Here is a 15,236-nt window from a genome sequence, read left to right as displayed (position 1 = left end):
GGTAAGCTGATAGGGGTGTGGTCAGACGAATATTGGGATTAAAGGTACATTGTGGTCTTTATTCAGTGCGTGTGCACGTGTGCGAGGACAGTGCAGAAGAGTGATGCCGAGCGAGAGCTAATACGAAACAGAGCCTCTGTTACATATACTTGTGTTTTTCTACCATTACCCTGCCCATACCTGTACCCTCCCCTCCCCCCTCCCCATGCTGCTATGATGCCTGAATTTCCCCAAGGGGATCAATAAAGGGATATCTTATCGCTGTCTCAGTCTGAGCCGTGGCTGAGTGTGGTGAGACCGGCTCAGTCTGAGACGTGGCCAGAACTGGGACGGTGTGACACTGGAACATGTTACGTTGGTGACTGAGTTGCAGCCCCCTGTACAGGGATAATGTGACCACCCGGCCCGTTTGTGCGGAACTGAATGGCTGCCTGCACAAGGACATCGTGGCGGGAGAGAACACATCACCCTTTCCCTTGAAGTAGGCTGGTTGACTGTGTTTGATGCTTGTCCATTTTCATGTTTTCCCCTCACTAGTAGAGGAGTGTCTCAGCTTTTTGTGTGTTGTTTTCAACTGCTGGTTACTTGGTTTCCCCCCCCCAGTTAACCCTGGTGTTTTATTTATATTTATTTTATTCTTGTGTTTCCCACCCACCCTCTCTCATCGCTCAGTGATTCCAGTGGTTACCCTCTGGGGTAACTTTAATATTCCCATTTTTGTGTGTGTAAACTAATACACACCCCCCCCCCCCCCCCAATCTGACAGAATCAGCTAAAACACTTACAAGTCGACACACAGTGGTCGGAGATCATACTTTTAAATGCAGCAAGAGAAGAACCTTCAGCTTCAGAGTCAGTTGGAGATCATTCCAGGTGTTGGAAGCATCAAAGGAAAAAGCAGTTTTTCCTAGTTCAGAGCAAACTGGAGGAACCCTAAGAACAAGCCAGCCATTTGAACGTGTGGAATAAATTCCAAGATTCCATTCCAACAGTGTTGAGGGAACAGGATAGGATAGGGAACAGGATACCAGAAAATGTATTTTGTGTGTACCGCAGAGCGGAGGGACTGGGAGCACCTTTAACCACTTAATTGATGGCCACATTTTTGAGAAAACGCCTGAAAATTGCATACCCAAAGTAATCTGCAATTTATTATACTTCATAGCCAGGCTACTTATAGCACATGCATGACTCTGGTCTCTTTTGAAAGGAAACATTCAGCATTTTCATCCACAACAGGAAGAATCACTCTGAGTGCTTTTTAAATTTTGAAGTTAAGTTAAGTTAACTTAAGTTTATACATTTCTTTTTTACTTCCATTTGAATTATCTTGCAAACAGAGGCCTCTTACAGGTACCAGCAGATAGGTATGACCTGGAAACCACAATGGGTGCATACTAGCCTAAAGCCTTATCTAGTACAGGTCCAAAGTTGATAACAATACCACAGACAATGAGTGTTTTACTAAACTTTATATAATACAAGATACAAGATAGACGATACAGGATAAATGTATTGCCACACAACCAGGTTGGTGGTATTTGTGATTGGTACAGAGTGTATTGAAGTTGTAGCCGCTGCCATTTCTAATCATTCGGCATCAATTGGTTATCGAGAGGAGAAAGAAGCGGTTGAACGTGGCTCTCGGCAGGTCTGCTGCCACGGCTCCTCTCTGTGGTTCCGTCTCTTGTTTTGCGCGGACAGGAGGAAGGCACTCAGTGTACCGGAGTGCAAAGCTCTGTTGGGAAGATGGATGCCGGTGAAGTGGCTGTGAGAGATGTGCCTCCATTTCCCCCGTTCTATTGTCAGCACTCCATGTAGAAACATCAAATATTGAGAGGGTGCATTAACACGGGTCAGACATTGATGGCTACTCCTCTGTGGAATATATAGAAGGGAAATGGTTTAAAAATCAGGGCAGGGGGGGGGGGGGCTATAGTTGGTTGTGTGGCTTATATATATATAGAGATTTCTTCTTCGTTGTTTAACCTCTTAAGCCCTAGCCATATTTTCTGAAATATTCGCCTAAAAGTACATGTATTCCCAGTGTCCGAAATATTGTGTCCATTACTATGCTTGAGTAAATTGTAATGAACGAAAGGAGAATATAAGTTATTATTGTTTTCTTTCCATCTTTGACGGTGAATAACACCATGCTAACATTGACCAAAAGTGAAAAGGTGCCACTGAGCTCATTCAGCACCTTCTTGAGATCAAGTATACAACAAACTGCAAATTCTTGGGTGGTCCCATGAACAACAAACTGGACTGGACGGACAACACTGAGGCCCTCTACAGGAAGGGACAGAGCAGACTGTTCTTCCTGAGAGGGCTCAGGTATTTCAATGTCTACAGCAAACTGCTGCAGATGTTCTACCAGTCTGTGGTGGCCAGTGGCCTCTTTTTCCCTGTGGTATGCTGTGGGGGGGGGGGGGGGGGGGGGCAACACCAACACTGAAAAAATAAACAAACTGGTCAAGAAAGCAAGCTCTGTGGTGGGAGCGGACCTGGACACTCTGGAGGTGGTGGCAGAGGGGAGGACGAGGAGGAAGCTGTACGCTATATCCTTGTGAACCCCTGCCACCCCCTCCATGATGAGCTCCCCTTTCCAATGTCAGCGTTAAATCTGGATACCACCAGTCAACCGGTACAGGGCAGCAAAAACCGTGAATGAAATCTACTGTAAGTACAGTTATCTTTGAGACACGTTTTTCTCCTAGACATTCACAGAAATGTAAACAAACAATATACGTTATATATTATGGCAATAACGTTGACGTTTGTTCGACCTGTGAGATATAAACACGATTTTCATGTCAATATTTGTAAAAGAAAAAAAAATGTAGGCTTCCGTTGTCTGCGGCTGGTGTGAGTTGGCTAGTGTATAGTTTTATGTAATGTAGACGTCCATTGAAAGCCCTGGGTCTCCTCTTTTTTAGGACTACAACGATTTCATGAAGGCTTCCTGTCCTCGTGTCTAAATCCTCAGTTTTCCGGTGCAATGCGCGGAGATTGTTATAAGCTCATATTTCACTAATACCACTTAAAATCATTGGTAAACAAACATAGTGCTGAAAATATACACTTTGACTGCTCTTTTGATTGATTGGTTTAGGGTCTTTACTCTTGGCTACATTTGAAAAAGAAACACAACATCACTTAATACCGACTGTATTGATCTATTTATGACGTGAAATAAATCTTGGGCCGATCAGGCTTAAGAGGTTAAGTTAACTCCGTCTTTGCACTCTGAGGTTAAGCTTTGAGATCTCTCTCTATGTATGTGTTTTGTTTTGCTTTCCAGTTTTTTTCTATTATTATTAGTGGTAGTAGGATTAGTAGTGCACCTTTGTTTACACTGTTTATAATTTTTTTTCACATCTTTATATTCAGATCTAATTGTATTGCCTATACTTGTGTTTTTCTACTATTACCCTGCCCATACCTGTACCTCCCCCCCTCCCCATGCTGCTGCAATGATGCCTGAATTACCCCCAAGGGGATCAATAAAGGAATATTGTATCGTATCGTATCTTATCTTATATTATTGTATCTTATCTTATCTTATCTTATCTTATCTTATATTATATTATCTTATCTTATCTTAGGAAGTAGTACCAGTAGTATAACTTTGGCGAACAACAACAACAACAACAATATTTTGTAAATAGCTATAACACTTTTGTAACATAACATCAAGCTAAATTCTTCATGGAGAAAATCCCCCCCTTCCCCCCTCCCCTTCTCCCACAAAACCCATGTTCCAATTGCAGGCTGCCCCACCAGGGAGGCCATTTTGCACAAGTACGTCCATTTATTTTCCATTTTCAGCAGCTTCCGCTAGTTCTTGTTTTGGGGGAGGGGGGGGGGGGGGGGAGCAAAGAGCTAAAGAAGAGTGGAAACATAATGTGCCTAATAAAATATTAAGACACAGCTCTGCTATTCACTGTGTGACCATCGCTGAACCATCAAATACACACACACACACACACACACACACACACACACACACACACACACACACACACACACACACACACACACACACACACACACACACACACACACACACACACACACACACGCACGCACGCACGCACGCACGCACGCACGCACGCACACACACACACACACACACACACACACACACACACACACACACACACACACACACACACACACACACACACACACACACACACACACACACACACACACACACACACACACACACACACACACACACACACACACACACACACACACACACACACACACACACACACACACACACAGACTCTCGTCCTCAACATGTGGGATGAGGCAGCTGAGAGAATCCCTACAAAGGAAAAGTATCATAGTGTTTCCAAAGATGTGTTTGTGCTATTTCCATCCTTTCTTCTCGGTCACCGTGACGACGGTAGTAAGGTAAATGGATGGTAGTACCGGCCGGGATATCACCACCGATGTCACGATTTAAAGGAGCTACCTGTATAGATACAAATAGAGTTTTTACGGAGTATCTTTTTTTCCCTCAAATTTGAATGTTTTTCCTCAAATGTTCTGTTTAAGGTTACATAATATTACCTTGCATAATTATCTATTAATTAGATCATGGTGGATTCAGTCGGAGCCTGTCTATCCGCTTTGTCTAATTGCGTTTGTGTTTGTTTTGTTTAGGTGTGTTATTTATAAAGACTTTGAGAGAGTCATGCATGCCTCTGTGACAACACGGCTGGACTACTGTAATGCGTTCTATGTCGGCGTTGGCCAGGCCTCGCTGTCGCATCTTCAGCTGGTCCAACACGCTGCTGCTCGGCTGTTGACAGGAAATGCGAAACGAGAGCACATCACTCCTGTCCTCGCCTCCCTTCATGAGCTGTACTGTGAGCTGTCCTGTGAGCTGTCCTGTCCTGTGAGCTGTCCTGTGAGCTGTCCTGTGAGCTGTCCTGTCCTGTGAGCTGTCCTGTGAGCTGTCCTGTGAGCTGTCCTGTGAGCTGTGCTGTCCTGTGAGCTGTCCTGTGAGCTGTCCTGTGAGCTGTCCTGTGAGCTGTCCTGTGAGCTGTCCTGTGAGCTGTCCTGTGAGCTGTCCTGTCCTGTGAGCTGTCCTGTGAGCTGTCCTGTGAGCTGTCCTGTCCTGTGAGCTGTCCTGTCTTGTGAGCTGTCCTGTGAGCTGTCCTGTGAGCCGTCCTGTGAGCTGTCCTGTCCTGTGAGCTGTCCTGTGAGCTGTCCTGTCCTGTGAGCTGTCCTGTGAGCCGTCCTGTGAGCTGTCCTGTCCTGTGAGCTGTCCTGTGAGCTGTCCTGTCCTGTGAGCTGTCCTGTCCTGTCCTGTGAGCTGTCCTGTGAGCTGTCCTGTCCTGTCCTGTGAGCTGTCCTGTGAGCCGTCCTGTGAGCTGTCCTGTGAGCTGTCCTGTCATGTCCTGTGAGCTGTCCTGTGAGCTGTCCTGTCCTGTCCTGTGAGCTGTCCTGTCCTGTCCTGTGAGCTGTCCTGTCCTGTCCTGTGAGCTGTCCTGTCCTGTGAGCTGTCCTGTCCTGTCCTGTGAGCTGTCCTGTGAGCTGTCCTGTGAGCTGTCCTGTCCTGTGAGCTGTCCTGTCCTGTCCTGTGAGCTGTCCTGTCCTGTCCTGTGAGCTGTCCTGTCCTGTGAGCTGTCCTGTCCTGTCCTGTGAGCTGTCCTGTCCTGTCCTGTGAGCTGTCCTGTGAGCTGTCCTGTCCTGTGAGCTGTCCTGTGAGCTGTCCTGTGAGCTGTCCTGTCCTGTCCTGTGAGCTGTCCTGTCCTGTCCTGTGAGCTGTCCTGTCCTGTCCTGTCCTGTGAGCTGTCCTGTGAGCCGTCCTGTGATCTGTCCTGTCCTGTGAGCTGTCCTGTGAGCTGTCCTGTCCTGTGAGCTGTCCTGTGAGCCGTCCTGTGAGCCGTCGTGTGAGCGGCTTACCGTGAGTGAGTTACTGTGGGTGTGAGTCAGTGACATACAGTAGCCGGTCATAAAGGTGCTTTGCATTTAAAATACAGGACAACTCTCTTCTGCACCATATGTGTTGCAACATACCTGTAGGAAAAAGGTGTTCACTTACTAGGAAGTCATAATAACAACAATAATAATAATAATAATAATAATAATAATAATAATAATAATAATAATAATAATAATAATAATAATAATAATAATAATAATAATAATAATAATAATAATAATAATAATAATAATAATAATAATAATAATAATAATAATAATAATAATAATAATAATAATAATAATAATAATAATAATAATAATAATAATAATAATAATAATAATAATAATAATAATAATAATAATAATAATAATAATAATAATAATAATAATAATAATAATAATAATAATAATAATAATAATAATAATACACTTTATGTGTATAGCTCCTTTCATACAAGAATTGCAGCCCAAAGTGCTTCACAGTAGACACAAAATAGACATCAATTATTGGCATAATTATAGACTGAGCAGAGAATTTATATTAAAATCTCACAGACGATTTGTAATAGATTTCTATTACTAACCATTCAAATCTATAAAAAATATTGTAATAGTTTCTTTTAATAATAATGAAGTGAATTATATTGTTTACACTGTTTATTTATTTTTCATATTCAGATCAAATTGTATTGCCTATATTTATGTATTTCTACAATTTCCCTGCCCATACCTGTACCGCCCATCCCCCCTCCCCCATGCTGCTATGACGCCTGCATTTCACACAAGGGGATCAATAAAGGAATATCTTATCTTACCATATCTTATCTTAATTTATCTTAAATACCTTATATAATCTACCAACTACTTAAATGACCCCCTGTCTCTCCCTGTTGTAGTAGGTTCCTCTCTCTGACTACGTCAGTCTCTGTTGTAGTAGGTTCCTCTCTGACTACGTCAGACTCTGTTGTAGTAGGTTCCTCTCTGACTACGTCAGTCTCTGTTGTAGTAGGTTCCTCTCTCTGACTACGTCAGTCTCTGTTGTAGTAGGTTCCTCTCTGACTACGTCAGTCTCTGTTGTAGTAGGTTCCTCTCTGACTACGTCAGTCCCTGTTGTAGTAGGTTCCTCTCTCTGACTACGTCAGTCCCTGTTGTAGTAGGTTCCTCTCTGACTACGTCAGTCTCTGTTGTAGTAGGTTCCTCTCTCTCTGACTACGTCAGTCTCTGTTGTAGTAGGTTCCTCTCTCTGACTACGTCAGTCTCTGTTGTAGTAGGTTCCTCTCTCTGACTACGTCAGTCTCTGTTGTAGTAGGTTCCTCTCTCTGACTACGTCAGTCTCTGTTGTAGTAGGTTCCTCTCTCTGACTACGTCAGTCTCTGTTGTAGTAGGTTCCTCTCTCTCTGACTACGTCAGTCTCTGTTGTAGTAGGTTCCTCTCTCTGACTACGTCAGTCTCTGTTGTAGTAGGTTCCTCTCTCTGACTACGTCAGTCTCTGTTGTAGTAGGTTCCTCTCTCTCTAACTACGTCAGTCTCTGTTGTAGTAGGTTCCTCTCTGACTACGTCAGTCTCTGTTGTAGTAGGTTCCTCTCTGACTACGTCAGTCTCTGTTGTAGTAGGTTCCTCTCTCTGACTACGTCAGTCTCTGTTGTAGTAGGTTCCTCTCTCTCTGACTACGTCAGTCTCTGTTGTAGTAGGTTCCTCTCTCTGACTACGTCAGTCTCTGTTGTAGTAGGTTCCTCTCTCTGACTACGTCAGTCTCTGTTGTAGTAGGTTCCTCTCTCTGACTACGTCAGTCTCTGTTGTAGTAGGTTCCTCTCTCTCCGACTACGTCAGTCTCTGTTGTAGTAGGTTCCTCTCTCTCTGACTACGTCAGTCTCTGTTGTAGTAGGTTCCTCTCTCTGACTACGTCAGTCTCTGTTGTAGTAGGTTCCTCTCTCTGACTACGTCAGTCTCTGTTGTAGTAGGTTCCTCTCTCTGACTACGTCAGTCTCTGTTGTAGTAGGTTCCTCTCTCTGACTACGTCAGTCTCTGTTGTAGTAGGTTCCTCTCTCTCTGACTACGTCAGTCTCTGTTGTAGTAGGTTCCTCTCTCTGACTACGTCAGTCTCTGTTGTAGTAGGTTCCTCTCTCTCTGACTACGTCAGTCTCTGTTGTAGTAGGTTCCTCTCTCTGACTACGTCAGTCTCTGTTGTAGTAGGTTCCTCTCTCTGACTACGTCAGTCTCTGTTGTAGTAGGTTCCTCTCTCTGACTACGTCAGTCTCTGTTGTAGTAGGTTCCTCTCTCTCTGACTACGTCAGTCTCTGTTGTAGTAGGTTCCTCTCTGACTACGTCAGTCTCTGTTGTAGTAGGTTCCTCTCTCTCTGACTACGTCAGTCTCTGTTGTAGTAGGTTCCTCTCTGACTACGTCAGTCTCTGTTGTAGTAGGTTCCTCTCTCTGACTACGTCAGTCTCTATTGTAGTAGGTTCCTCTCTCTCCGACTACGTCAGTCTCTGTTGTAGTAGGTTCCTCTCCGACTACGTCAGTCTCTGTTGTAGTAGGTTCCTCTCTCTCCGACTACGTCAGTCTCTGTTGTAGTAGGTTCCTCTCTCTCTGACTACGTCAGTCTCTGTTGTAGTAGGTTCCTCTCTCTGACTACGTCAGTCTCTGTTGTAGTAGGTTCCTCTCTCTCTGACTACGTCAGTCTCTGTTGTAGTAGGTTCCTCTCTCTGACTACGTCAGTCTCTGTTGTAGTAGGTTCCTCTCTCTCTGACTACGTCAGTCTCTGTTGTAGTAGGTTCCTCTCTCTCTGACTACGTCAGTCTCTGTTGTAGTAGGTTCCTCTCTCTGACTACGTCAGTCTCTGTTGTAGTAGGTTCCTCTCTCTGACTACGTCAGTCTCTGTTGTAGTAGGTTCCTCTCTGACTACGTCAGTCTCTGTTGTAGTAGGTTCCTCTCTGACTACGTCAGTCTCTGTTGTAGTAGGTTCCTCTCTGACTACGTCAGTCTCTGTTGTAGTAGGTTCCTCTCTCTCTGACTACGTCAGTCTCTGTTGTAGTAGGTTCCTCTCTGACTACGTCAGTCTCTGTTGTAGTAGGTTCCTCTCTCTCTGACTACGTCAGTCTCTGTTGTAGTAGGTTCCTCTCTCTGACTACGTCAGTCTCTGTTGTAGTAGGTTCCTCTCTCTCTGACTACGTCAGTCTCTGTTGTAGTAGGTTCCTCTCTGACTACGTCAGTCTCTGTTGTAGTAGGTTCCTCTCTCTCTGACTACGTCAGTCTCTGTTGTAGTAGGTTCCTCTCTGACTACGTCAGTCTCTGTTGTAGTAGGTTCCTCTCTCTCTGACTACGTCAGTCTCTGTTGTAGTAGGTTCCTCTCTCTGACTACGTCAGTCTCTGTTGTAGTAGGTTCCTCTCTCTCTGACTACGTCAGTCTCTGTTGTAGTAGGTTCCTCTCTGACTACGTCAGTCTCTGTTGTAGTAGGTTCCTCTCTCTCTGACTACGTCAGTCTCTGTTGTAGTAGGTTCCTCTCTCTCTGACTACGTCAGTCTCTGTTGTAGTAGGTTCCTCTCTCTCTAACTACGTCAGTCTCTGTTGTAGTAGGTTCCTCTCTCTCTGACTACGTCAGTCTCTGTTGTAGTAGGTTCCTCTCTCTCTGACTACGTCAGTCTCTGTTGTAGTAGGTTCCTCTCTGACTACGTCAGTCTCTGTTGTAGTAGGTTCCTCTCTCTCTGACTACGTCAGTCTCTGTTGTAGTAGGTTCCTCTCTGTAGTAGGTTCCTCTCTCTGACTACGTCAGTCTCTGTTGTAGTAGGTTCCTCTCTCTGACTACGTCAGTCTCTGTTGTAGTAGGTTCCTCTCTGACTACGTCAGTCTCTGTTGTAGTAGGTTCCTCTCTCTCTGACTACGTCAGTCTCTGTTGTAGTAGGTTCCTCTCTGACTACGTCAGTCTCTGTTGTAGTAGGTTCCTCTCTCTCTGACTACGTCAGTCTCTGTTGTAGTAGGTTCCTCTCTGACTACGTCAGTCTCTGTTGTAGTAGGTTCCTCTCTCTGACTACGTCAGTCTCTGTTGTAGTAGGTTCCTCTCTCTGACTACGTCAGTCTCTGTTGTAGTAGGTTCCTCTCTCTGACTACGTCAGTCTCTGTTGTAGTAGGTTCCTCTCTGACTACGTCAGTCTCTGTTGTAGTAGGTTCCTCTCTCTCTGACTACGTCAGTCTCTGTTGTAGTAGGTTCCTCTCTGACTACGTCAGTCTCTGTTGTAGTAGGTTCCTCTCTCTCTGACTACGTCAGTCTCTGTTGTAGTAGGTTCCTCTCTCTCTGACTACGTCAGTCTCTGTTGTAGTAGGTTCCTCTCTCTGACTACGTCAGTCTCTGTTGTAGTAGGTTCCTCTCTCTGACTACGTCAGTCTCTGTTGTAGTAGGTTCCTCTCTCTGACTACGTCAGTCTCTGTTGTAGTAGGTTCCTCTCTCTGACTACGTCAGTCTCTGTTGTAGTAGGTTCCTCTCTCTCTATAACTACGTCAGTCTCTGTTGTAGTAGGTTCCTCTCTCTCTCTGACTACGTCAGTCTCTGTTGTAGTAGGTTCCTCTCTGACTACGTCAGTCTCTGTTGTAGTAGGTTCCTCTCTGACTACGTCAGTCTCTGTTGTAGTAGGTTCCTCTCTCTCTGACTACGTCAGTCTCTGTTGTAGTAGGTTCCTCTCTCTGACTACGTCAGTCTCTGTTGTAGTAGGTTCCTCTCTCTAACTACGTCAGTCTCTGTTGTAGTAGGTTCCTCTCTCTCTGACTACGTCAGTCTCTGTTGTAGTAGGTTCCTCTCTCTGACTACGTCAGTCTCTGTTGTAGTAGGTTCCTCTCTCTCTCTGACTACGTCAGTCTCTGTTGTAGTAGGTTCCTCTCTCTCTGACTACGTCAGTCTCTGTTGTAGTAGGTTCCTCTCTCTCTGACTACGTCAGTCTCTGTTGTAGTAGGTTCCTCTCTCTGACTACGTCAGTCTCTGTTGTAGTAGGTTCCTCTCTGACTACGTCAGTCTCTGTTGTAGTAGGTTCCTCTCTCTGACTACGTCAGTCTCTGTTGTAGTAGGTTCCTCTCTGACTACGTCAGTCTCTGTTGTAGTAGGTTCCTCTCTCTCTGACTACGTCAGTCTCTGTTGTAGTAGGTTCCTCTCTCTCTGACTACGTCAGTCTCTGTTGTAGTAGGTTCCTCTCTCTCTAACTACGTCAGTCTCTGTTGTAGTAGGTTCCTCTCTCTGACTACGTCAGTCTCTGTTGTAGTAGGTTCCTCTCTCTGACTACGTCAGTCTCTGTTGTAGTAGGTTCCTCTCTCTGACTACGTCAGTCTCTGTTGTAGTAGGTTCCTCTCTGACTACGTCAGTCTCTGTTGTAGTAGGTTCCTCTCTCTGACTACGTCAGTCTCTGTTGTAGTAGGTTCCTCTCTCTCTGACTACGTCAGTCTCTGTTGTAGTAGGTTCCTCTCTCTGACTACGTCAGTCTCTGTTGTAGTAGGTTCCTCTCTCTGACTACGTCAGTCTCTGTTGTAGTAGGTTCCTCTCTCTGACTACGTCAGTCTCTGTTGTAGTAGGTTCCTCTCTGACTACGTCAGTCTCTGTTGTAGTAGGTTCCTCTCTCTGACTACGTCAGTCTCTGTTGTAGTAGGTTCCTCTCTGACTACGTCAGTCTCTGTTGTAGTAGGTTCCTCTCTGACTACGTCAGTCTCTGTTGTAGTAGGTTCCTCTCTGACTACGTCAGTCTCTGTTGTAGTAGGTTCCTCTCTCTCTGACTACGTCAGTCTCTGTTGTAGTAGGTTCCTCTCTCTCTGACTACGTCAGTCTCTGTTGTAGTAGGTTCCTCTCTCTCTCTAACTACGTCAGTCTCTGTTGTAGTAGGTTCCTCTCTCTGACTACGTCAGTCTCTGTTGTAGTAGGTTCCTCTCTCTCTCTAACTACGTCAGTCTCTGTTGTAGTAGGTTCCTCTCTGACTACGTCAGTCTCTGTTGTAGTAGGTTCCTCTCTGACTACGTCAGTCTCTGTTGTAGTAGGTTCCTCTCTGACTACGTCAGTCTCTGTTGTAGTAGGTTCCTCTCTCTCTGACTACGTCAGTCTCTGTTGTAGTAGGTTCCTCTCTCTGACTACGTCAGTCTCTGTTGTAGTAGGTTCCTCTCTCTCTGACTACGTCAGTCTCTGTTGTAGTAGGTTCCTCTCTCTCTCTAACTACGTCAGTCTCTGTTGTAGTAGGTTCCTCTCTCTCTGACTACGTCAGTCTCTGTTGTAGTAGGTTCCTCTCTCTCTAACTACGTCAGTCTCTGTTGTAGTAGGTTCCTCTCTCTGACTACGTCAGTCTCTGTTGTAGTAGGTTCCTCTCTCTCTCTAACTACGTCAGTCTCTGTTGTAGTAGGTTCCTCTCTCTGACTACGTCAGTCTCTGTTGTAGTAGGTTCCTCTCTCTGACTACGTCAGTCTCTGTTGTAGTAGGTTCCTCTCTCTGACTACGTCAGTCTCTGTTGTAGTAGGTTCCTCTCTCTCTGACTACGTCAGTCTCTGTTGTAGTAGGTTCCTCTCTGTCTACGTCAGTCTCTGTTGTAGTAGGTTCCTCTCTCTCTGACTACGTCAGTCTCTGTTGTAGTAGGTTCCTCTCTGACTACGTCAGTCCCTGTTGTAGTAGGTTCCTCTCTCTCTGACTACGTCAGTCTCTGTTGTAGTAGGTTCCTCTCTGACTACGTCAGTCTCTGTTGTAGTAGGTTCCTCTCTCTGACTACGTCAGTCTCTGTTGTAGTAGGTTCCTCTCTCTGACTACGTCAGTCTCTGTTGTAGTAGGTTCCTCTCTCTGACTACGTCAGTCTCTGTTGTAGTAGGTTCCTCTCTCTGACTACGTCAGTCTCTGTTGTAGTAGGTTCCTCTCTCTGACTACGTCAGTCTCTGTTGTAGTAGGTTCCTCTCTCTCTGACTACGTCAGTCTCTGTTGTAGTAGGTTCCTCTCTCTGACTACGTCAGTCTCTGTTGTAGTAGGTTCCTCTCTCTCTGACTACGTCAGTCTCTGTTGTAGTAGGTTCCTCTCTCTGACTACGTCAGTCTCTGTTGTAGTAGGTTCCTCTCTCTGACTACGTCAGTCTCTGTTGTAGTAGGTTCCTCTCTCTCTGACTACGTCAGTCTCTGTTGTAGTAGGTTCCTCTCTCTGACTACGTCAGTCTCTGTTGTAGTAGGTTCCTCTCTCTCTGACTACGTCAGTCTCTGTTGTAGTAGGTTCCTCTCTGACTACGTCAGTCTCTGTTGTAGTAGGTTCCTCTCTCTGACTACGTCAGTCTCTGTTGTAGTAGGTTCCTCTCTGACTACGTCAGTCTCTGTTGTAGTAGGTTCCTCTCTCTCTGACTACGTCAGTCTCTGTTGTAGTAGGTTCCTCTCTCTCTGACTACGTCAGTCTCTGTTGTAGTAGGTTCCTCTCTCTGACTACGTCAGTCTCTGTTGTAGTAGGTTCCTCTCTCTGACTACGTCAGTCTCTGTTGTAGTAGGTTCCTCTCTCTCTGACTACGTCAGTCTCTGTTGTAGTAGGTTCCTCTCTCTGACTACGTCAGTCTCTGTTGTAGTAGGTTCCTCTCTCTGACTACGTCAGTCTCTGTTGTAGTAGGTTCCTCTCTCTCTGACTACGTCAGTCCCTGTTGTAGTAGGTTCCTCTCTCTGACTACGTCAGTCTCTGTTGTAGTAGGTTCCTCTCTGACTACGTCAGTCTCTGTTGTAGTAGGTTCCTCTCTGACTACGTCAGTCTCTGTTGTAGTAGGTTCCTCTCTGACTACGTCAGTCTCTGTTGTAGTAGGTTCCTCTCTCTCTGACTACGTCAGTCTCTGTTGTAGTAGGTTCCTCTCTCTGACTACGTCAGTCTCTGTTGTAGTAGGTTCCTCTCTGACTACGTCAGTCCCTGTTGTAGTAGGTTCCTCTCTCTGACTACGTCAGTCTCTGTTGTAGTAGGTTCCTCTCTCTGACTACGTCAGTCTCTGTTGTAGTAGGTTCCTCTCTCTGACTACGTCAGTCTCTGTTGTAGTAGGTTCCTCTCTGACTACGTCAGTCTCTGTTGTAGTAGGTTCCTCTCTCTGACTACGTCAGTCTCTGTTGTAGTAGGTTCCTCTCTCTCTGACTACGTCAGTCTCTGTTGTAGTAGGTTCCTCTCTCTGACTACGTCAGTCTCTGTTGTAGTAGGTTCCTCTCTCTGACTACGTCAGTCTCTGTTGTAGTAGGTTCCTCTCTCTCTGACTACGTCAGTCTCTGTTGTAGTAGGTTCCTCTCTCTCTGACTACGTCAGTCTCTGTTGTAGTAGGTTCCTCTCTCTCTGACTACGTCAGTCTCTGTTGTAGTAGGTTCCTCTCTGACTACGTCAGTCTCTGTTGTAGTAGGTTCCTCTCTCTGACTACGTCAGTCTCTGTTGTAGTAGGTTCCTCTCTCTGACTACGTCAGTCTCTGTTGTAGTAGGTTCCTCTCTCTGACTACGTCAGTCTCTGTTGTAGTAGGTTCCTCTCTGACTACGTCAGTCTCTGTTGTAGTAGGTTCCTCTCTCTCTGACTACGTCAGTCTCTGTTGTAGTAGGTTCCTCTCTCTCTGACTACGTCAGTCTCTGTTGTAGTAGGTTCCTCTCTGACTACGTCAGTCTCTGTTGTAGTAGGTTCCTCTCTCTCTGACTACGTCAGTCTCTGTTGTAGTAGGTTCCTCTCTGACTACGTCAGTCTCTGTTGTAGTAGGTTCCTCTCTCTCTGACTACGTCAGTCCCTGTTGTAGTAGGTTCCTCTCTCTCTGACTACGTCAGTCTCTGTTGTAGTAGGTTCCTCTCTCTCTGACTACGTCAGTCTCTGTTGTAGTAGGTTCCTCTCTCTCTGACTACGTCAGTCTCTGTTGTAGTAGGTTCCTCTCTGACTACGTCAGACTCTGTTGTAGTAGGTTCCTCTCTCTGACTACGTCAGTCTCTGTTGTAGTAGGTTCCTCTCTGACTACGTCAGTCTCTGTTGTAGTAGGTTCCTCTCTGACTACGTCAGTCCCGGTTCTGAAGGCACAGTTTTCTTCTCCTGTTTGACGCCGATGGGGGATGATAGTTCAGTGTCACTGCATTTGGCTTTTAGTGAGGAGGGGGGGGGGGGCAGGAGGAGTACGAGAAGGAGGCTGTGGAGGAGGAGGAGGAGGAAGAAGAATAGGAGGACAAGGAATAAGAGGAATATGAGGAGGAATAGGAGGAGGAATAGGAGGAGGAATAGGAGGAGGACGAGGAGGAATAGGAGGAGGAGGAATAGGAGGAGGAATAGGAATAGGAGGAGGAATAGGAGGAGGAATAGGAGGAGGACG

Source organism: Notolepis coatsorum, assembly GCF_963971535.1.
Source record: "Notolepis coatsorum genome assembly, chromosome: 8".
NCBI lineage: Eukaryota > Metazoa > Chordata > Actinopteri > Aulopiformes > Paralepididae > Notolepis > Notolepis coatsorum.
The sequence above is the reverse complement of the archived record's forward strand: the minus strand, read 5'-3'. Positions refer to the sequence as shown.